The sequence below is a fragment of the Condylura cristata genome, unplaced genomic scaffold (genome assembly GCF_000260355.1).
Source record: "Condylura cristata isolate star-nosed mole 26May11 unplaced genomic scaffold, ConCri1.0 scaffold00020, whole genome shotgun sequence".
NCBI lineage: Eukaryota > Metazoa > Chordata > Mammalia > Eulipotyphla > Talpidae > Condylura > Condylura cristata.
This window is the reverse complement of record NW_004567121.1, coordinates 12998678-13021189: the sequence shown is the minus strand read 5'-3', so window position 1 is coordinate 13021189 and position 22512 is coordinate 12998678. Positions and strand designations below refer to the sequence as shown.

Sequence of the window (22512 nt, the reverse complement as noted above, 5' to 3'; positions counted from 1 at the left end):
AGCCTTCCGTGTGGGCCCCGCCCTTCCGGACTCCGTATTATCCCCTCCCCCCAGACTCACTCCCCCGCCTTTTCACCCACCGCGGTCCAGGGCTGACTGCCGGATTCCGGGCCCGGCCCTTCAGTAGGAGGTAGGAAGGGACAGGGCGGGGCGGGCAGTTCTCTTTTCTTCCTCAGGAGGGGTCGCCGGAGGCGGGGACTGAGGGGAGGGGGGCGGGGTTAATCTCCTTGGCGCCGCGTTGCCATGGCAGCGGGGGGGCGGAGGGAGGGGGAGGAAGCGAGCGGGAGGGGGGGTGGGATGTGGTGCTGCCGCGGCCGCCACCGCAGCTGCCGCTGCCTGCTCGTTGCCGCGTCTTCCCGGAGGCGACTGCTGGAAGCCGCCCGGAGCAGCTGCGGTGCTCTGCCATATTGTGTCTTCCTTTGACCGTCCCTCGCCTCACCGCTGCGCGGCCGAGCTGACGGTGAGTCCCGGGCAGAGCGGCGCCCTGCCCGGCCGGGGACTGCGCTCCCGCCCTAGTCCGCGGGGCCGCTCCCGGGCACTGAGGCAGCGCGTGCTGCCGGACCCGGGCGTGGGGCGCGGAGGTGACTGTCCCGTGACGCGCCCGTACATTTTTGTCCTGTGAGGAATTGGCGCCGGCCTGGGGGAGTCCCCCGCGCGCGGCTGGGTCGCGTGTAGGCTTCCGGGGGGGTGTCGAACTGAGGGGGAGTGCGGCCCGGTGAGGAGTTAGTTTCCCCTGAGAGATAATGCCCGCCCGGGAGCGGGGGTCGCGCGGCGGAACCCGGCGTGGGTGCCGGCTTTCCGGGAAGGCTCGGAGGTGGCCCGGAGGACGCTTGGGGCTCTACTCGGGGTGAATTTGCTGTTAGGGGAAGTGCTCCAAGCTCTTGGGGAGTCTTTGCAACGCCCCCTCCCCGGGCTTGAAGCGAAGCGGGGCGCGAGCCCTCCTTTGGCCGGGAGCGGACCTACTGGGCCCCGGCGTGTAGTGCCTGGGGAGGCGCCCGGCGCGGCCAGGAGTGAACTTCGGGCGGCCGGGCGTTGGGTGGACGGGGGCGGGTCCCGGATGTAGGGGTGGCAGATCCCTGCACCCTTTGGCCCCTCCTCCGCCGTCTGCCCGGGGGCCTCTGCGGGTGGCTGTCTTGTAGGTTGGGGGTTAGCGTTCCGACGCTGCAATTTGGACTCTTCGCCTTCTCTCTTGGGACAGTGTTTACCTCTGCCCTCCAGGCCTCTTTGCTGAAAAGGTGAGAGGTCGTGAGGACGCGTGCGAGGCCCTTCAGCCTTCCGAGTTCGCCCCATCGCAGCAACAGCCAGTCTGGAACCCGGGAGAACGGGGACCGAGCGGGGAAAGCGCCCCATGTGCGTAGTGCTCCATCCTCCACTCTTACTCAACTCACCTCTTTGCAAAAAGCCTGTTTTCCCCATGCAGTTCTCGGGACTCTAACCCATGGGGCACAATGTTGGGATCTCATTGGATCTGATTTCTGCTTTAAAATCTTTTTAAAACAGCCCCTGTGTTTAGTTTTTTCCTTTTAGGAAAAAAGTCTTAGTGTGCAAAGAAATGACTAAGAGCTTCTTACACCTAACCTCGAGATGGGGGAAGGAGGGCGGCTATTTATTTCCAAGTTACTTTATGCCGTTTCTCCTGTCTTCCTTCTGATTGTGACAGCCACGTGGCCGGCCCAGGGTAATAAGAGTGCCCTAGTGGCGCTCAGGTTGAGGTTTCACTGGTAGCCAATGGCTTTGTAACCTTGCTGTGGATCTGAGTGCATACATTTATGTTGTTTTCCGAGGTAGACATGTGGAATAAGTGAACTGGTCCGTCCAAATCGTGAGGTCTATTACTGTTGGCCTTGCGGTTCTTTTTGTATATTGATATTTTGCCTTTCTCTTCCGTTTTGATGATTCATCTTTAAAATCTCAGCAATATTAGGTACCATTAAGAAATGATAAAGAATCGAATAGTATATTCTGGAGTTTCCCAACTTTAGGAAAAACTTTTGAATTTCAAAGCTATTAGCGACAGATTCTAATGTAATCAGAACCCGTCACATTCTGGAGGATTTTATTTTTGATAGTTTTATTAAAATTTCCCTTTTTTTTCTTTTTGCATGGACTTTGACCTGATAAGATATATTAGCAGTGAAAAATATTTGAGAGTGAAATTTCTCCTTTGATTTATGTATGTCAATTTTCTTAAGTTGGTGGGAGAAAGTATCAACAGTTAATATAAACGTTAACATGAGCAGATTTTATTTTCAGAGGGTGAAGTGTAATATTTTGGAATATATATATATAAGCAAGGGTTGAAGATACAGAGTTGGAAATTTTTAGAATATAAGGATAGTTTGCTTATTAATGCATCATGTTTCATTTTGTAAATGCTTTTATTGATTTGAATTATTTCTATAGCATGTTTTTATTTGAATCAATTTTACTTGTAGTACTAAACCACAGGAAATATCTAGAAACTGTAAGAGATTATGTACAAAAATTATTAAAGTTGTAACTATTCCATAGTGGTTCTCAATCAGTGGAGTTAAGTAGATATAAAAATTAGAGAGACTTCAGTGTAAAAAAGAATGCAATTGAGAAATGACTGCTGACCAATGAGAGTAGTGTTTAGTTGAGAAAGAAAAGTGATGAAATACTTAAAGCAGGAAACACTGAAAACATAGTTTCGAAGATGACTGTATTTCTAGTTCTGGGATCTAACTATTGAACAAAATTTTAGAAAGTGCCCTCCAAACAGGACTTAATCTGTGACACTTACTGTTTAGTTACTCATGGGATGTGTGTGTGTGTTACTTTTTAGGTAGTCATTTAGTAACTGAGTGCAAAAAGGTCCTCCAAAAGTGAAGTTTTTGTAACTCAGTAAGAAAAAGAGGTTCAAGATATGATTCCTCTTAGGTTGGAGACTAGATTACAATGTGAGAGCATTTAGGTAAACTGATGCAGGTGGGTGCTGCCATTAAAATTAAGAGTAGAGGATTTGAGTAGAGAAGAAAGACTTCTTGTAGGAAGTAAGGTTCTTGCTAACCTTTGTTCCTCCCATTAGATAATTAGATTAACCTTCCTAACGATAATAGCACTCTAATGACCAATACCTTTGTATCAAGCATGCCTATCAGTTTTTCCCCCAAGACTTAAAAAACTGGTCTCAGTCTTCTCCTATTGTCCACTAATCCACAGGAACTGTTCAATGACATCAAGTAGGAATTTTATTTCATTTTATCTTTGCTTATATAACTTTTTTCGTGTTGAAGTGGACCTGCACACATCCTTTTACCTGCTGACAGTCTACTCAAGCTTGAGATTTGGCTGAAATCTTGGTAGCCCAAGTGTCTGAAGTCATAGAACTTTAGATCTTCCCTTATCTCTCCAACTGAAAGTTCTTTCCCTTCTAAGCTAGCAGCATTCTATACTGCTTTGTTTTCATTTAATAAATGTGTTTTGAGCAACTACCATGTGCCAGATACTCTTGTAGGAATTGAGGATAAAAGTATTCAATAAGATAAATTCCCATATTCCTTGTTTTCTTTTTAGGATTTATCACCCCGAGTATAAAGTCCCAGAGGATTCTTATTTATCAGACATGTTATATGCAAAATATTTTATTATTATCCAGAGTAAAGGAAAGGCAGGACTTATGCAGTGAGGTGGAGTAATGGATGGAAAGGTCTTTCTTTACAAGGGAAGGAAACCAAAAAACAACTGATTGTGGATGACCATGACACATCACTTCTGAATTTAAATATGGCTTAATTTAAAAAAAAAAAATGGTATTTGAGCCTGCAAATAATATGATAAAATCCTATTTTGAAAAAGGTTCATTTGACTGCATTGCACAGGACTAATTAACTGTGGGATGAGAAGGAGAGTTTATTGAAGAAAAGATTAGTAAGTGAGAGGAGATTTGGCTGGGAGCATCATCAGGATGTTTTTATTAGATGAGTATAAATGAGTGGGAAATATCAAGGGTGAATGTGGCTTTTAGTGACTAGAGTTATAGGATAACGCATCAATGTACAGATGACAGCTAATATATACTTTGTGAGAGTTAACGAAGTGTTGATTTAAGAATGATGCTTTTGGACATGAGAATTCAAAGGATATTTGCTTTGGTCATACATATAAACTTCATAATATTATAGTGCCAATGGTGTTTTGTTAGTCATTTTATTTCCACTGTATGAGAACCCATATATCTGTCTTATTGCTAAATATAGAGACCAAAACAATGTTTATCATTATTCTGTGCCAAGGGATTTTGATTCATGTATTCCTTATTTCCCTTGCTATATTTAAAGTGTTTATTTGAGACTAGTTTAATATTCACAGAAAAGTTGCAAGATAGTAAACAGTATACTTCATATCATTTTCCCATAAATAACTTCTTACATTGCTATAGTACACTTGTCACAACTAATTGTGAATACACAATTTGTCACAGAATTGCTGTATTATTAACTAAACTATACACTTTATTCTGATTTCACTGACATTTCCTGATATACTTTTTCTGTTACATAATTCCAATTTCTCAATCTTTTCTCTTTTTCTTTTCTTTTTTGTTTTTTGATGACTGTGACAGTTCTGAGGAGTACTACTCAGAAATTTTATAAACTATCCTTCAATTGATACTTTCCTCCTATTAAGACTGGCGTCTGGGTTTCTGAGAGAAAAAAACAAAGGTGAAATGCCATTCTCAAAACTTTATTTCAAGTGTACATACTAACAATATAAGAATGATGATGTTAGCCTTGATCACATACTTGAGGTATTTGTTTCCCAGATTTTGCTCCTAGTCTCCCACACTTTACTCTTTGGAAACAAGTCACTAAGCACAGCTTAGTTCAAGCTATGTTCAAGGCCTTAACCTGATTGTGATTCATGTATTTTTTTCCTCTCTGATCCTCATTTTCTTTTCCTTAAATAAATATTTAAACTTTAACAGGTATTTATTAAGCTTTCTGTATTTAAGTGCTAAGAATATATTGATAAAAGTGTGCAAGAAATGCCATTTCTGCTCTTTAGGAGTGTGCCTTATATAAAAGAGCAATTATTCTCCTCACCTACATAACTTTTGATTTCATTGACTGTTATAATATATTCCTGTAAGTCCTATTGTATTACTAACAGTCACTCAAAAGGTATTATAAAGGTTAAATATTAAAAACAACCATCTTTGGGCCTCCCTGGTGGCGCAGGGGTTAAAGTCTCAGTGCTATCAAGCTATTGCCAGCCACTGAGGTTTGAGTAAGATCCCCTGCCAGGGAGCTGACCCACATGGTGCCCCAGACCTTTTCTGTCTCACCTGCTGCCCCCTTTAGAAGTGTATTTCAGTGGATCTGCCTATTCTGCTCCTCACTATGTCTCTGATGAATACTCTCACCCCCTGCATTCCTGGTGTTAACCCCAGTTCTTATATGCATAAATACATAAAAATAAATCTTTAAAAATAAAAATAAAACAACCATCTTTTTGCTACCAACATGGGCATAATGGGAAATTACTTTGATTCCCCTCGGGTTAAGATACTGTTATGTTACCAAGACAGTTAAATTACTATTTATTATTTTTATATCTTAAAAAGCTTTCAGCTTGCATAAGAAAATACTTGACTTCTTGATTATTTTCATATTTATTTGATGGTTTTGTTGTGCAGAAGCTTTCCTTTCCTAGATGAAAGGTGTATTAGGAAAATGTATCAGGAAGAAAACAGAGACCCTAAGATCTCATAATAAGAAGTTGTTTATTTATTTATGGAAAAGAAAAGTACCTTGAGGGCAATGAGGAACATTAATGAAAGTTTTGAAAGAATATAAACATTTTGGAGGGAAGAAACTTTATACATCGTAGAGTGATGCCTTTCTAAATTTAGGAGTATTATTAATATAATACCAATTTTATTGAAGAATAAAGGGTGACTAAGACTAGTTGATTGAGGATCTTAGTTACTAATTTTTTTCTAATAAGCTGGGTTAGCTAAATGCTATAAATCACTCTTATTTTGAAGCTGTTGATGTTCTTTCTAAAATGTATTAGTGTATTTTTAAACCTTCACACTATATTGTGTAGCCCAAAGAACAAAGTTTAATTAATATTTAAGTCAGAATTTTGACATGGCATATTTAAGTTTCATATATAACCTTGGAGATAAAAGAATTGAAGGAATGGACATATTCCTATGTTTTTTGTTTTTTAAGATTGATTTATTTATACAAGGCCATTGGTATGGGTGAGCGAGAGGATTCTCAGAGACAGTGGGAAGCAAAACAGGCAGATCTACTGAAATACACCGCTGAGGGGAGTAAAGGTGGGACAGGAGAGGACAGGAAAGGTTCTCTGCTCCCTGTGATCTGCTCCCTGTGATCAGCTCCCTGGCCAGGGATCTAACTCAAGCTGCAGTGGCTGGCACTAGCTTGATAGTGTTGAGACTATTAACCCCTTATGACCCCAGGGAACGCCCTCTGATTTGTTTCTTGATCTTCTTAAAAGGGGAAATACTGAAAAAATGGGAAGAGATTTCTTGTGGTTTAATATTTTACTTTTCCTTTTGCCTCCTACATTCCTCTTAAACTCTTTTCTTAAAAGTTTAGTTTAAATGCTACATTCTCTGTGGTGATGGAACATTTATTAATCACCAGTGTATTTCAGTAGATTTGCCTGTTTTGCTTCCCACTCTGTCTCTGTGAATCCTCTCACCCACCCATACCTCTGGCCTACACCCCAGATATTAAATGAATAAATCAATCTTTAAAAAAAAAATCATAGGAATATGTCCATGCCTTCAATTTTTTTATCTCCAAGGTTATAACTTAAACTACACTAATATGTCATGTTTTGTTACCACTTTTTAAGTGCCTATTGTGTTCTAGCATAGTATTGTATTAGACACATGAGTATATATTTTAATTGCTCAAAAGAACCCTGCAGGAAGTATTTTATTTTTTTAGATAAAAGAATAATGGGAAATTAAGTTAATACAGTGCAGGATATTTGAGCCCAAGTCTGACAGACATAAAAAAATTTGTATTCTTTGAACTATGACTTGAAGTCTTAGAAAAAACAGATACTTGCCAGGATGAGATGCTTGCATCCTTATCTGTCCCAAGGAGTTAAGGATACAAGGTAAAGATACGAAATTATTATCTATAAATACATATTCGGTGGTAGGAGTTAATACTGCTATCTTGTTACAGTTAGTTAAGTAAATGGTGTTATTCCTTGGGACTCAGAAAAGACTAAGGTTTTCTGAAAGATTACATAATTGGTTACTGATTGGTCTGCTTGACTTCAAAACCTTACTCTTTATTTTTTCAGTACAGGATGCTACTATATTTATTCATCATGTAAACATTTACTAAATGTTGTGGTGAGTACTGTAGCATACAAATGGACATATTGAGTTTTGCCTAATAAAGATTTATTTTCTAGTGCATTATTCCTCAAATGGATGATAGAGTTTATTATTATGGCCAGAATTTCTTTAAAAAAAAGAAAGATAATTGAGTAAAAAGTTTCACTGTGATGTATGTGGTACGGGTGAAAGTGTTATTTTGCTTTAGTTATATATGTATATATAACATGGATCTCTTGTAACAAAACTCTTTAAATCTTTTTTTTTTTTTTTTTTAAGATTTATTTATTTGTGCATGGAGAACTGGGGTACAGGCCAGTGAGAGGATTCACCAGAGACAGAGCAGGGAGCAGAACAGGCCGACTAACTTAAGTACACTGCTGAAGGGAGCAGCTGGCTGGCCAAGAGAGGTCTGCCATTCCATCACCTCAGGGGCAGGCAGGATCGATCTCATGCTGAAGTGGCTTTAGCTTCTTAGTGCTGTGTTTTAACCCACTGCATCACCAGGGAAGGCCCTACTTCAAAATTGCTGTTTTTATTCAAGTAGCATTGTTTCATAGCATGTAAGTTTCAAATGCACAGCATTATAAATGATCACCTATATATACTACATTAACCACATTCTGACTCCAATCTTCATACTACTGAGGAGAAAAGATGTCCTGAATAAATTCCACAATAGGGTTTCTGGACCCCACCCCAGGCCAGAGAGATACAAGACACTAACAAATCCCATAATGTCATCACTACCAAAGGGAGGGAGGAGGATGGCAGAAAACTGGGTGGAGTTAAGCAGCCAGTTTTGGTATATAACCAGAAATGTGGGTCTTGGGGACACTTGGTTTTTCACCAGCCTTCATCTTGATATTGGGGTTCCAGATCAGCAGAACTGGTAGCATGCATTCACCAATTTCTCTTTCTCCCTGAGTTATTCATTTCTTTGTTTCCCCGTTTTGTAAATAAACCTTTTTATTGACCTTTTTGTGTACACCAGCAGTTGAATTTCATTATAAGTCCCTTTTAGGTGTTCAGGTGAGGACCCACACAGTCAGGCCACAACCCCATTTCACATTGAGTTTTTCCTGTAACAATACAGTTAATCTCTTTTACCCTATTTATTTCCCCTGTCCCCAAATGTATTCCGTACTGGGGAGTAGCACCAAAGATTTCAAAACTACCAGTCTGGTATCAGAGATAGGAAGGTAAGCAAATAAATGTGAATACTTAAAAGTAGCAAGTAAGTTCTATATTAGGTTTCTATCTATATAGGGTGGGTTTTTTTTGTTTGTTTTTTTTTTTTTTAAACATGATGGAGAAAGCAAATAATTCAAGGAAGGCTTCCAGAGTATTAAAACATGAGAATGAGATTCTTAAATATATCTAAAGGACTGAAGGGGTAAAAAAGCATACTGTATTCAGGAAGCTTGGGGGTGGTGTGAAATAGTGGCAAACATTAGCCAAATTTTTAGGGAACTTGTAGGCTGCTGTATCAAATACTTCAGATTTTATTTGGCCCCATGGTTTTTCTGGAGTTTCATAATATACTTTTGCCAAAGAGAAAATGCATTTATATATTTGATTCTGCCATACAGTCTAGACACAATATTAGGCATAATAATTTTTGCCATGTAACTTTTGTGTAGTACAATGACTGACCACAGCTATTGATAAAAGCAATCACAATTAGAAAAGGGTAAATGCAGTTTTGAGATAACTATCAATTTTTCCTCCTATGACTTGGCTGGCAGTAGATTAATGATAGCAGGTGCAATAAAGTTTATAGGAGGAAAAAATTATTCGCATTTCCTTTCACTTGAAAAAACAACTGTTATTTAATTTTGAGGACATTTCAGGACCAGTTAATGGAAATTAATATCACACCATTTCTGTTAGCCAGCTTGCAAACTTTCTCTGCAGTTCTTTTGTTTGATTTGTAATACTATTTCAAATTTGGCATTATTTACTAACATTTAAGTATTGGTACATTTCACACAAAAATGTAGCATCCTGTTATCTCTTGAAAAATTAAATATTGTGGCAACATTGATTTTGTGTTTTTACATGGTGGCAGTTGGCTAAAACTGGAGTAGTTGCTCTCTTTTTTGGCACTCTTCATTTTGCTCTGTTGTTTTACATGAGACCAGCTTCACTCATTTGTACCTACCTGGTTCTTATATGCCCTTTGAATTGCCTACTGTGTACTATAATTTGTGAAGTACCTTAAAAAGATGGCTTTAGTGTGGGCCCTCCCTGGTGGCACAGCGGGTTAAAGCACAGCACTGAGAATCTAAAGCCCCTTCCACATGAGTTCCATTTCCCACCTGCCCTGGAGGTGACCACATGGTATGGCAGACCTCTCCTGACCCGCCCGCTGCTCCCCTCAGCAGTGTACTTCATTGATCTGCCTGTTCTGTTCCCCACTCTGTCTCTGGTGAAGCCTCTCACCAGCCCTGAGCCTCTGGCCTGTACCCCAGTTGTGTATGCACAAATAAATAAATCTTTAAGAAAAAAAAAAAAAGATGGCTTTAGTGTGGAAAAAAAAATCATTCTGCTAGTATTGGAGGAGGTGGATTGGTGGAACAGAAGGGTCTGCTTGGAATTTAATAGAACAGTGCAGGTGAGATGCCCATTTTTCTCAACCCAAAGTACTTTGTACCTTTCTCAAAGCATTAACTATGTATAGCTTTCTATTATAGTTTTATATGTTGTTTCAACTAAATTATAAATGCCTCATACATAATGTGTGTTAGGTAAATGCTGGTTGACTTTAATTTTATTTGTTTTTGAGACGTCTGTGTTTGGCACAAAGATGATTTTTGTGCCAAAAATAATTTTAAAGCATTTGATACATGTGAGGTACAGAACAGGTAGACACTATATAATTAGATGGTACACTTTTAAATTTTTGTCTATTTTTGCTAAGCATTAGGATGAAACATTGGGAAAATTGGTAACTTGCTGCCTGTAGTTTTAAGTTGTTTTGAGCATTAATCCAAGAGCTTTTTGTTACTATGCCTTCTACTCAAACTAGAAATTAATTTCAAATTAATATCAATTATAGTTTCTGATTTTTCTAAATTTCTCTTTTATCCTTTTTATTGTAAGGTATGGCTGCTACCAAAAAAATGTGTAGCTTGGTGAGTTATTGTAGGCCAGCGTCCAGATAACCATCATTCAGGTTAAGTGTAGAATTTTGCCAGCTACCTCAGAAGCCCTTTCATCTGCCTTTTGCCAAACATAATTCCCTTCCTTCAAAAATAACCATTTTCCAAATTTTGCTGAAAGTTAAGTTTCTTTTAGCTTTTATTACCCAATTATATATTCTTAGATACTATAGTTAATGTTGCTTGTGTTCTCTACCCCTGACCTTCATTTCTTTTTAAGTTTTCTTCCTTTTCAATTTCTCATTCTCTTACGGCGTTATCTTGTGTTTATTTTTAATTATTTTTTCTTTAGTTTAAATCTTCATTTCTGAAATGCTTCCTTTTATTTCAGATCCTTGAACTTAAATCACCTCATTTTGTGAGAATTTCTTATATATATATATATTTCATCCATGTCTTGTATAATTTTGTTAAGTTCACTTTGATGTAGAACCTCATTTTCTCTCTCTCTCCCATGTACATCTTTATGGCTGCTTTCATTGTCCTAAAGAGTGTTATTCCCTATTTGTTAATTTTTTTAATTAAAATAGTTTTTTTTTTTAGTTGAGATAAGATTGGTTACAATACTGTTTTAGGATTATAAGTTCACACTTCAGATATATATTACCACACCATGCCCACCGCTAAGGTACTAACTTTCCACCACAGTTCATTGGATTCCTTCTACCCTTTGCCTCCCAGACCACTCCCCCCTTGATATCTGCCTTCTTCAAATTTTAAGGTTAAAATACAGTACCACTAACTATAAACATTCCCTCCTATAACAGATCTCTAGAACATCTTGCAGATGTTCTGAACGAATTATTCCCCCATTTTTTGCCTCTCCTTCCCTGCTTTTATGACTTTAGCTCTTCTTTTTCTTTTTTTTTTTTCTTACTGTGACTTTGAAATTTAACCTCAGTATTTTCATATATTTCTCTTTGTGAAGCTAGTTTTTTTGAAATTCTGGGAGGATCCTTGGTTCAGGTAACTCTTCCAACTTCAGAGTTTTCTTCCATTATTTTGTTCATAGTTGAAAAAAACATGATAAGTGCTTCAAATTTCCGGGCTCTCTCCTGCTGTGACACTTCAATGCAGACCATCAGTTCCTTTCCTCCTTTGTCCTTATCATGCTTAATTTTGTTACCATTCCCAGTATTTTTCTCTTAAGTGTAGGATCTCTCTTGGAAGACGGTTCTCTGTTTTGAACGTTCTGAGGGACTCCAGACTACTCCAGGCTGTGAATCCCTGAAATTTCCTAGGGTTGGAGTAATTTCAGTTTCTCGCGAATTGTCTCCCGTTGATTTCCAGTGAATACCTGTTAGCTAATTTGTGCCTCTATGTTCAAGACCTTAGGATACCTCATTGTTTCCCTGTGCTTTCTTGCACTTGAACACTAGTAAACAACAAGCCTGTGACTATTGGTAGTTTGTTTTAAACCTTTGTATTTTGGGATTGTGGGGAGACTTCGTGGAATTTGTGTTATCTATGGGCTTTGGAGTTTGGTTTCTTGTCGCCCTGTCTTTATGTGAAAAGTCAGGAATAAAAAATTTGCTGTCTTTTGATAATTATTATTTGGAAGTAGTCATTTTTTTTTGTTCCCCTAAAATCTCTTCAAAAAACCCTCGTTTTTTGAAATTTTGCCACTTAATATTGTCCACTGATTTTGTGTGTCACAAAGCTCTGAATCTGTTGTGCTCTGATTCTTAGATAAGACAGCATTAAAAATCTATTAAAGTTCCTTTGGGAAACTAAAGGGGTCTTGGGATTATCTTTCTATTGCAAATACACATGGGTTAGTGCTTTGCTATTGAATACTCTTAACTTTCCTTTATTTAAACGCTAATCTTAATGCACACCCAAGACTTGTAATGTTATAATGCAGTGTTACTTCATAAAGTAAAAAAGATACAATAAAAGCCAGCCTGCATTTATGTATACTGAGGTCTGTTTTTAACTTAGCAAGAAAGAATTAGTTTAATAACTTAAACTAGTTAGCTAGAGCTTTGAGAATATATGTGTTGAATTTCCTTTATATGAAAATACTAATTCAGAAATTTGAAATCATCAGAACACTTAATGGGAAATTCTCAAGAATAAAACATTTATTTATACAAGGTGAAGATATTATCTTCATCAAATGCTTATTATGTATTAGCAGTCATTTGCATGTAAGTACATAGCACTGTGAGATACACCCTTCTAGACATAAATTCAGTATTTATGTGAAAATACTCATAGTAGGAAGTAACTTTCTGCAAGCATGAGATAGATTTTAGAATCATAATGAAGGGTTATTAATGCTTATTTGTTTTCATAAACTTCCATTAGTGCTTCATACACATGAATTACATATAGTTTTCCTCCAATTACTACTTCAAAATTGTAAATATAAAAATAATTAAAAGGCTTTATTTTATGATTCTATATTCCATATACTTTTTTAAGATAATATATTTTTTAATAGATTTATTTATTTATGCATACAGAACTGGGATACAGGCCAGAGGTGCAGGGGCAGTGAGGGGATTCTCCAGAGACTGAGTGGGGAGCCGAATAGGCCAACGGTACACTGCTGAGGGGAGCAGCGGGCAAGACTGGAGAGGTCTGCCACACCTTGTGGATCACCTCTGGGCAGGGATCGAACTCATGCTGAAGTGACTTTAGCTTCTTAATGCTGTGCTTTAACCCACTGCGCCCTATTCCATATATTTTTTTAAATGGAAAAGAGAGACTTGGGAGTAAAAAGATCATGAAGCACAATGGAAAACATAGCATTCTGAATACTGAATTGTTCAGTAAATATTTTTTATATCATTTTCCACCTTTTGACTTTTGTCCTATATAGTTTGACTAAAGTAATCCTCTTGTCTAGTTAAAAAAGGTTGATGATGTAGTATAATCTGGGTATCATTTTCCCTTTGTCATTTCTACTCTGCAAGTTAAAACCAAGTTGCACTTATTTGAGTACTCTGTTTAGGTTGCTGTGTCCATTTTAATTTTCCCTCTTTGACTTTTTTATTTAACCCACTATAAGTACTTTATAAAGCATAGAACCTTGATGTTTATTAAGTGATTTCATGTCTTTTATTTTTTTTGAGCTATCAATAACAGGAAAAAGGAGAGAGAAAGAAAGAACATATAAATCCAATTGGAACATGGTAGGAAAGATTTTAATAACTCCTAAAAGAAGTTCTGGTGGGAATAGTATGGAATAAGCTTATAAATTGAGAAATGCACAGGAAATATTTGAACAAGATTAGTATAGTTTGGACTAACTTTGAGTAAAGAACATTAATTCAAGAATCTAAATATTTAGTCAGATTACACTGATGATAATATATACTTTTGTCCAGTCTTTTATGCTTTTGAAGCTGTCTAGGCAGGATGGCAGCTAGTTTATTAGTGAAGAATGTGAGTCTGGGATCATTCCCTGTGCTTATATACTAGTTGTGCCACTTCAGGGTTTCTGATATTGACATACCATTTGATCTCTCTACATATGTCTACATATAAAATGGACACTAGAACTAGAACTACTAGCATTTTTAAGCTAAGGTGAGTAATACTAGTAAATCATGTTTTTGCTAGTAAAGTGCTAGAAGCTGATTTTTTTTATTTGATAAATATTAGTTCTGAATCCTTATAAGTGTGTTTGTAGACACATAATATATATACAGCATGTAGGGACATAGGAAATGTACATAAATGTAGGCAAGGGGCCTCATGAAGTTATCTACAGGAGAAATTAATAATTGAATTTTGAATAACATTTAAGATGCAGAACAAAGTCTACCATCTAATTTTATAGATGTCAACATTAATGTGGTAGCAGAATTAGCACCAAAGCACGTCAGACAACAGATTTTTGAGCAGTAAACAAAACAAGACAACCATCTCAGTCTCATGGAGCTTTTTCAGTCAGTTAGGAAAGATATTAAACCACCCAGTTGTGATAAATGTATCCAGAAGTATAGAATACTATTGAAAAATAGAACCCATTTCCCTCTCTAATCTGTTACAGACGATTTAACTATGCTAAACTACTTTGTGTGTACTGCAAATGCCCATTCTGTTTGCAGTGAACTCAACAAATATCTCGGACTAAACTGGTCAAAATAAAGACACACATACAAATTGCACTAAAGACAACTTTCCAACTCCAAGCATACATTGTCTTTTTCAATATTCCCTATGTTATCAAACATTCAAATACTGATTCTCTCTACTGTTAATAAGAACCAGACAATTACATATAGCCACAAGTGATACAGCTAATTTGAATTTAGGTAATATTCTACCTGCTTTATTTAGAACCTTGAATGCTTATTATGGTAAACATTACTTTCTAAAATGTTCTGGAGCTAGTCTACTTAATTATATAAGTATCTTTAATTATTTTTAACAATAATATATTTTACTCAGGTGTACATAAAGGGTTGGTTGAGTTTTATTTTAAATCAATGTAGTTCTGTGTTAAATTGTGGCATTTTAGAGTTACATATAAAGTCAGTATAGATCAAGTAGTACAGAGCCCTAAGTTTTACCTATGCTTTACAAATTTGATATAGGGCTATTAGTGAGCTAAGATAACATTGTTTGCTTTTTCTAAATTTATTTCTGGTCATGAATATACTGTTAACGGATGTTTCTTTTCAGTGGACAAATTGACAACAGGAGATTTATTACTTATTTATTATTAATTTTTTATAACAAAGATTACTCATTTATATTCAGATATCAACCAAATTTACTTTTATACTTCTGGACATTAGATTTGCTGAATTTCATGTTCTTACTATAACTTTTTTTTTTTTCTCAAGTACAGTATAAGGCTGTTTAGACCAAAGTGATGGTTTTCTAACTAGTTACTATATGGTTATAAACAGCTAATATTACTGTACATCTAATTCTAGATGGTGAGTCTATTAGTGGCTATTTTGTTGATTTCTGTGCTGTTACTTTTTCCCCCTTTAACATATACTTATTTATAGCATCGATTGCAATCCCAAAGGCTAAGAAGATATGTGTTCTAAACTAGATTTGCTCTGAGAATTGTTTTTATTGTTTTATTTAATACCTTGTAAGGTAAGTTAATGCTATGTTTTAAGATTATAGTGGAAGCTTACAAACTTTTGCCATGAACCCTTTTAACATTGGTTAGAAAAAAAAATTTTCTTATCAGAAAAAGTTCAATTTGGTTCCTTTGTTGTACTGCTTTTAGAAATTAATATTTCTCTGTGTGAAAGGGGTGACATGGTAAGGATACATTGGAAACAAAAGTATTTCCATCTTTATAGAAAAATTATCAAGTTTGTTTCCTGCTTTGAAGTAACTGTTCCTGTTTTTTGGTTTGTTTTTAAGATTTATGTATTTATGCTTACAGAACTGGAGTACAGGCCACAGGTGCAGGGGTGGTGAGAGATTTTACCAGAGACAGGGTGGTGAGCAGAACAGGCAGACAGACTAAATACACTGCTGAGCAGAGCTTTGGGGTAGACAAGGAGAGGTCTACTGTGCCATGTGGGTCACTTTCCTGGCAGGGGAGTGAACTTGCTCTGAAGTGGCTTCAGCTAGCTTCCTAGTGCTGTGCTTTAACCTGTTGGTTGTGCCCCAAGATAGGGCCTGTGTTTCTGTTTTCTTTATACTTACAAAGCTATTGCTTCATTTCGACTTTTTCAAGAGACTGATGAATAGTGAGACATGTTTTAAACAAATGCAGCAATAGTGTGTAGAGGAAGTTTATATAGAGTGTTCAAATAGCACGAAATTATTTAGCTAAAAGTAGCACTTAAAACATTTACAGTGTGTCTGGGCAAGTTAGAGTAAAAAGAAAGAATTCAATGGAAGATTTTTTTTTTAATGAAATAATTTTTCCAGATTTTACTGTTTTCTTTTTTTAGCATGAGTTGTTGAAATGTTCCTGACCCCCCACCCCAATTTATTTTTTACTCCTATTTGAGAAACATTTTCCCTCTGAGACAAATGTTTGACCCTTTTGTATTCTGTCCCCCCCTCCCTTTTCTTGACTAGAAAATGCAGCTGCAACCATTTTTTGTTTAGAGACAATGGATCACATGCTGTGTCACCTAAATCTATGACCAAGAGGCAGTTTTATCACTAGGAGACCATATAATGCTTCAGTTGTCCTGGATACATGACATCATGTAGCATTATAATCAAACATACATCTTTTTGCAATACATTTGGGATTGAATCTACCCTCACCTCAACATTGGGTTTTATGAGATGGACATTATTTATAATAGATTCATTTAAAACAATGAATCTGTTATTTTAATAGGAATGGTTGTAAGTTTCTTTTATTTCTTTTTTTTCTTACCTGAGGATTATTGAAGTTTTCAGATATTTTGTATTATTGGAATATATTTAAAGTTTTATTTGTTAGGTTTGCTACAAGATGCCTTAAAATAGTATGTGTTCAGTAAATGTTATATTCAATTTTTGCTATCCATGTGCTAAATAAACAAGAAAATTGTTTTTCTTAAATGAGGAACCTCAGGTTAGTAACTAAACTGCTAAAATATTTTGTGTTCAGCTTGTTATAATAACTGTATACTGTTGAATAAATGTGGGAACCATACGGTGCTGTGGTTTTCAGTATTGAGAAACGGTACTTTGTTATAAATTACTAATAAAAATTGTTGACTACTAGGGAGATTGAGAATGAGTAAAGGAGAGGAAAATTGGTTGGAAATTTTTTATTGTATAATGTATTGCACCAGAGACAAAACTTAAATGACAATTAAGAATCAAGTAATTGCAAAGTTTTTAATCAAATTTTCCATTTGAATTTTTGTACTGTACTATATACTCTGTAGTAGATTGTTTTTCTACAAAAAACATTGCTCAGTCATCTATCTTAAGTAAATGACTGCTTATTTTTCCCTTTGGGTTATCTTAGCTTAAATTGAATAGTTTCTTATGGTGGCTAGTTTTAAAGTATTTGGATAGAAAACCTATACACCTGAGTAATATTAAAAGGTATATTAACATTTCACATGCTTCAAAAATTTAGATGTTAAAATGTGTAAAATGATTTTTAGTAAGAAACTAGATTTTTGGATAAGAAGTAACTTTTAGCTGTAGGCCAGATACTGCCATATAGTTAAAATTAAATCATTCCATGCTTTAAGCTATCTTTAAGGGAGCTGTCTTACTTACTGCAAGTCTTCTTCCAGGCCCCTGGAACAATTGCTCAAGTGTTGGTTTCAACTTCTCCCTAGTTCTAGTAGAGCGTAACAGATGGCCTGGTTCCTTTACACTCCAGTGTACTAAAAGTTTCTTAGAAAAAGTAAAATTGATTTTCCTGGTTACCCTCTCTGCATAGTGAAGAAAGAAATAGTAATGACTGGCTAAGGAGGTACAAGGAAAAAATAAACTGGAATAAGTTTGCTTAGGGATAACAAGAATTGACTAATGTATTTTAGTTTGGTTTGAGTCTTTTTTCAGTATGATTTTTTTTTATTTCCTAGTAGTAATTTATAAGTAATAAAATGAGTTATGTATAAAATTTTAGCAATTAAATGTTATGTCATAAGCAATAACATAGTTAGGGCTTTAAGAAATACAATTTAGTGAGATAAAGAAACAAAATTGAGAAATATCCATAAAGGGATTCAATAATGTAATTTGAAACATTTTGTAAATCTATTAGACATGTATCAGTAGACCTGAGTTAATTGCACTTTTTCCTGTTTCCTAAGGAACTATCTTACTTACAAAAGTACACCTTGAAAAAAACTTAATATTCTTGAGAATTGCTATTCTGACAGACTGATTTTTGGGATCATTAAATTTATGTCATGAACTCAACATTTTTTGAAGTACTATAGATAAAATGCTGAAGTTCACAATGTGAGTAATATCTTGCAAGTAGAGAAATTACCTTGAAAATTTTAACATCAGAAATTTGTAAAAGGATAGTAAATTCTGAATTAGTTGGATGCAAATGAATGTAACACTTAATAAAGATTTTTATATTCCTGTCCTGCTTTGGTTGTAGCATTGTATTTGTCACTATGCCTTTTCTTTTAATGAGAGTATCACTGTCTGTGTAGGTAAATGTTGATATAAATAATACCTGTTAATAAAGTACCATATACTTGGGGTGGGGGGTGATTAGTAACAAAGTACCGAAAGTTCTGAGTGTGTGTTAGCAATAACATTGTCATACTGTTGACATAACTAATGAAATGCATGGAAACAAATAGAATGAGGAAGTGAAAATCACATCATAAAGAAAATGATGAAATTGCTATTGGGCACTTTTTCTGTGAAGTCCTAATTTTAGTTGACTGACTTGCCAGTTTGTTTCATTAACTCATAGGGGAGACCCATCCTTAGTATTGATTTTTGTTTTTTTTAATTTTCAAAAGTCAAGATAAAAAGTATTGCTGATTTTGTACCCTAGTTTTTGTATCTGAAAGATACTTATAAATTACCTTTAAAAGAAAACAAACAATTCATAGCAGCACTAATAATTACCACCATACCATTCTTTGTGTACTTACTATCTACCTCTGTTCTAGTACTTTATATTTATTTTCATTTCATTTGTGCTAACAGTTTTCTTAGTGAAATTGGTACTATTAGAATTCTAAATTGTCAGGCCTAGTCTACCTCTTGAGGAGCAGAGCTGGATTTTTATGTAGGCTATCTCTCTTCTGAGCTCATGCTCTCAACCCTCTGTTTTGCTGCCTCTACATATGATTATATCAAGAATAATGATCTGAGTTCATTTCATCAATTTTTATGACATGAAATTACTTGTACTTCATAAATTTAACTTTAAATATACTGCCCTTTAAAGTTTTTGTTCAGTATCTCCTAATAATGCATTATATTCATTTCTTTCAAAGGGAGGAAGCTTTTTATTTTGTAGTTGTACATGATTTTATCCCAGATTCTAACAGTTCTGACAATAGCACCATGAATATAGGCACAAGAGGTTTTTTTTCCTTGAAGTTTGTTAGAAACAGACCTGAAGAGGTTATTCTGAATAGAATAGTTATATGCTTCTTTCTTTACCTTTTGTTCAAAATGCTAGATGTAGAGACACTGTACTCATAATCCATTATAGCTAATATATTACCTATATATTTAGGTACTTCTGACATTTTAGAATTCATAATATAATACAGTCCCTGCCCATCAAGAGGTTATTTATTTTGTATCACCAACTATTAGACCACAACTGGACAAACAGGGGCTTACAAGTAGTTGGAGGAAAATATTGCAAAGCTTATGCATTGAATTCACACACCTTAAAGTGAACTCTTTGCCCATATCAGATCTTACTTTCTGTAATATTATATGATGTTCTAAAGAGGTTTATCTGGCATTATAGTCCATAGCAGATAAAGAATATATTACCATTGCTGAGATTTACTTATACATCCAAAAATCTCAAATTCAAAAATTCTCTCATAACCCATATAGTGACAAAAAATGATCTGAACTAAGACTCTTGATGAGTCTTTACCCCATCTGCCTTAGTATGTACATTTTGCTGTAAAAATATTAACATGTTTATCATGCTGCCTCAGATCTCCCCAACACGTCATATTTGCAATGTATTCCCATTGCATTGTAAAATCCAAATATTCTGAAACCTACAATATATCTGCCTTCGAGGATTTTAGATAAGGAATCATAAGCTTTTATAATCAGATATAATGACTAAAGTATAAAATGTGTACTAGAATATAGAACTAAGACTTAACATAGTAATAAAAGTATAGCAATGTGAGGCCTCTTAGGGTGAAGCAGTATTTCTCAACTTAAATAATATATGGGTTTTGTTTTAATTTGGATCCCATTTTGAAAAGCATAAACTTTGGCCCCTGAAATGACTTTTTTAAAAGCCTCTTTACTTTTCTGTTTAGAAATCATAAACTATGTTTTTTATATCGATTGAAATGAAAGCACAAAATGCCTCCAGAGCATATCCTTGGGACACCCTCATTTGAGAACCCTGATAAAATGGCAGATAGACCTGTATTTCTATTCTGAAACGGCCCTACAAGTAGCGTTCTTAACCAGGTCTTTGTTTATAATAATGAAATTGAATCAATTAAGGGGTTGGATACTTTCCTTATACTTAAAGAGTAAGATTTTAAATACCAGTGCTCTAAAAGACAGAATAATGCACATTAGAGATATTGCCACCAGAAACTAGTGAAAACAACTGTTTCTGGCAGCATGGCAAGCTAAGTACCTGACCAACCATCCAGCTGAAAACAACCTAAAATGCCAAATAAAATGGATATATCAGTGCAGTGGCACCAAGTTAAAGAAGACTTAAGCTAAAATTAATTGGATACCCAGTGAGTTAAACTGCTTTCTGAAGCTATTACCTTAAGGGTCTGCCAAGTCAAGTGAGCTGCTGTCTTCCTAACCTTGTGGGTCTCTGGGGTCAGGAAACAAAGTCTAAGCCTAGCCAAGGTTGAGCATTAATTTGGACTCCATGGAGTTGAATCTTCTAGTTGTGAGAGTGATCTAAGAATTCTTTTCTCTTATCTCCACTCTTTAGTATACTAGGAATAATGGGGAAAATATCTACGGAAAATTTATCATGTATCTGTCATCACTCTGGTTTGCAACCTGAGTTCACACTAAGCTATAAGTTAAGAATTTAAAATGACATCGAACTGTTACTTCTTCTATGAGCCAGTGAGGAGCACCACAAGTCATCAAGAAATTTTGTTGGTAAAGTTTTAGTGAAAATGTATTGTTTATTATAAAAATGTATAAACTGTCTAAGGAATTAAGGCACATTGTAAGAGGATTGGTGGGAAGCAGACCTCCAAATACTTTGTATTCTGGAATTATCAGATATAGACTATAAAATCAGTAAATTTAGTATGGTCAGTGAAATTTTTAAAAAATGAAAGGACAGACATTTTATAAAGAATCAGAAGTTCTAAAAATGAAAACATACAGTAAGAAATGATTATAAATAACAATCTGATATTCAAGAAATAATTATATAAGAAAGTGGTGAGATGTGGGTAAATTAATAAAAATTAAATTATAGATCTTATGTGGTTAAAAAAGAAAATGCTCGAGTTAAAGTACACATTTTAGTTATGCTAAATACCAGTTTTAAAAAGCAGGAAGAAGTGAGTGGAGCTAGTATTCAAATATATTTTTACTAAGGAGAGGCTGCAGGTAATTTTGGGTTTAAATAAGTATATATGTTGAAAATTTAAAGGTAATATTCCACTACTGAGAATATATAACTTTTAAACTAGTTGATTAAAAAATAGAATCTTAGTAAAATTAAATTTCTTAGATAAAAGTCTAAGAAAGAGAAACATGAACACAGGTGTTGAACACCAAATAAGATAATAGAAGTATATTTAATATGCTTGTGATTTATATTTAAAATTATTTGGCAACATGGAATTTAAAAGAGAGGACAAAGAAACAAAACAAAAGATGTTGGAAAAGATGTATCAGGCAAATATTAATAGAAAGCTGATATATTACTAGGTGTAAACTTTTAGATAGTTAACCCCCTTAACAACCTGAAAAATGTAAATTAAACCGCAAGGAGATATAATTTAGTAGTTATTAGATTGGCAAAATGTTGGGCAAGTGTACAGAGCAAACTATACACACACACTTAACATATACATTTATTTACTTAACTCACATTCCTGGTAGCAATTTGTCATCATCAATTAAAGTAAAAAAAAAAATTTGAGCAGTTATAACTAAAGTTGAAGAGGAGGAAAGCTCTTAATTACCACCTGTAACAGCCTGTAGTGCAACAGCTTATATTTTGGAAAATACTGAAAATTCTGTGCCTTAATATCCCTTCTCTTATTTAGTCTCTGTAAAGCATTTCCTCTTATTCCAGTGTTAGTAGCAACCTAAGCATATATCTTCTCCATTACTTTGGAAAATGACTTAAAAATTCCAATATAGGCCCTCCCTGGTGGCGCAGCGGTTAAATGCACAGCACTGAGAAGCTAAAGCCACTTCCTC

The 22512-nt window shown here is 35.7% G+C and overlaps 1 protein-coding gene across 3 annotated transcripts in view; it reads left to right on the top strand.

Moving 5' to 3' along the window:
- Positions 1-375: 375 nt before the first annotated feature.
- The window catches only part of FOXN2 (forkhead box N2), a 48911-nt gene continuing 26774 nt past the window's right edge, over positions 376-22512 (top strand). Inside the window, exons 1-2 of one of the 3 annotated variants that reach the window (XM_012727313.1) lie at positions 376-460; positions 1199-1350. The gene's annotated coding sequence lies outside the window, so the exon portion shown is untranslated. Of the gene's footprint in view, positions 461-1198; positions 1351-22512 lie in introns of those variants that run through there. The other 2 variants (XM_004686218.2, XM_012727314.1) reach the window with 2 other exon arrangements.